Source organism: Solea solea, chromosome 2 (assembly GCF_958295425.1).
Source record: "Solea solea chromosome 2, fSolSol10.1, whole genome shotgun sequence".
NCBI lineage: Eukaryota > Metazoa > Chordata > Actinopteri > Pleuronectiformes > Soleidae > Solea > Solea solea.
In genome coordinates this window covers 36,905,894-36,908,125 of record NC_081135.1, presented here as the reverse complement: position 1 = coordinate 36,908,125, position 2,232 = coordinate 36,905,894, and positions in this window count along the sequence as shown.

The window sequence follows — 2,232 nt, the reverse complement described above, 5'->3', positions numbered from 1 at the left end:
AAATGGATGGATGGGTGGATGAATTACGTTCTCTTAAATATTCTGTCATATATAATCCCATGTGGGATGGGCCAGCGGGCATGGCACAGAAATAAAAGAGCAACCTCTACTACAACTACCACCCCGACCCCACAGAGCTCCAGTGCTGCAGATCATGTTACACAGATAATTCATCATTTGACTTTTAAAAAGAAAGGCGGAATGAGGAAAAGGAAAGTAGGAGATATAGTAAAGGAGGACCAGCCTCTACTGGGTGGCCAGGAAACAGGAGCTGACACACACACACACACAGCGACCACATCTCCCATCACAAGGCGTGAGAGAACAAAACGGCTCAGGTCTCTGAAAAAAATCTGACGCACCAAAGCTTCACCGCCTCAGGATGTAATAATGAATATGGAATGATAGAAGTCTGTATTTTGTGCTGCAAATGCAACCAGATGCAAAAAGGTGGAGGAAAAAAAAGTAAAAAGAAAAAAGAATCAGGAGCAGATGTTTGAAAAGGTCTAAACTCAGGGATTGCGAGCGGCCACTGTGCCCTGCAAACATACTGTAACCTTAGCCAGTGTGAGGAATAATCACTTATGGTCTGTACATCGCCACGTTGTAATGAGACAGACGGAAGGTACTGAGCAGAATGATTCTGCAGCTGCTCACACCGGGCTAGACACAACACCAGCCAATTATACACGGACCGCAACAAGCTCTGGTCACAGTGTTGTCATGTGATGAAGTACAAATACTGCGTTACTGTACTTAAGTACAAGATTTACTCCACTACATTTGCTCTAACTCGTTACTAACAAATAAAATCAGAAGAAGAAGACTTGGTATTATGGTCTGTATTTATATAGAGCTTTTCTAGTCTTGCATATACACTAGCAGCGCCAGGAATTGAACCCACAACCTTCTAGTTGAAAGGCGACTTGCCCTATCACTGAGCCACCATGTATACAGCTGGTGTTCAGTTCAAGATGAGAGGAGAATATCACATGTTTTATTTCAGTGGTTTGTGAAAAAGATGGATTTAAAACCAGCCTTCTTTCATTCTTTCATTTTCTTTTTCCACCCTGTTCTGTCTCTGTTTTATTGTAGTGCCGAGGATTAATGATCGTGGTAATCCTGCAATGCACATATTATTAGTGGGGTTTTATATGGAATCCACCGCCGGGCAAGTAAGAAAAAAACAAATCAACTGGAATTGGAAGCCTGTTATTACTGTGACATGGATCAATAATCCCGAGTCTAGCTGATATTTATACACTATAACTCATACAGATTTAGAAATCTGTTAAAAATGTTTATAATCTAAATATAATAAGTCAGAGGATACTTTAAAAAGTGGCTCCTGATCAATGAATTAAACAATAAAATCAATAAACAATACTTTCTGAATCAAACTATTTAATCTTATTACATTTTTTGTCGTCTGAGTGTACATTTTTCACATATTCTATGTTAATATTGTAGTTTATATGAAGATATAGACACCAACAGATACATCACGTATAATAAAGATTATATTTTGTGGTGTTATTGTGGAATTATTGGAGCAGATTACGTGCATAGTCAGATGCTACTGCCCACACTGTAATCTGATCTCGCCGCTCCTTAATAAATGGGTTTGAAACACATGTTTGTAAAGGCTCTGGTTCAGGAAGGACTCCCATTTATTTTTCAATTATTTTCCAAGAAACTCCCTGTAAAAACAGTCACCAGGTGAATCGTCGCCAGAAAATATTTGATTTGCAGAGGAAAACTACTGAGTACACTCTTAGATTTCATGGAATATTGCAAATTTTCCCACTTCCAGTACACTTTTTTCTTGAATATAACCTTTTTATTTAAAGATTTCTACATAACCATATCAAATTCATTGTCCTTTTTCACTTTAACTTGCTTATATAAATTACTATTTGGACTTTAGACCACATTATCCTCCATAGTAATTTCTATGTGTGTATTATGATGTATAACAAATCGTTTCTAGCATGTTGGAGCTAACAGCTAGCTCTCCCTGACAACATTGCAACATTGATATCACACCAATAAGACTATTTGTCCCCCTACAACATAGTTTTTATACAGTTTTATACGGAATTGTGTAACTTGTGGTGAATCTACCGTCGATTCTTACTTTATTGTCGCAGTTGATCAGAATCTGGACCTTTTACTTCCGGAACCGCGCTTTGAGACCCGTTTTGCCCTTTCGAAGCCACCGTAGTGTGACGT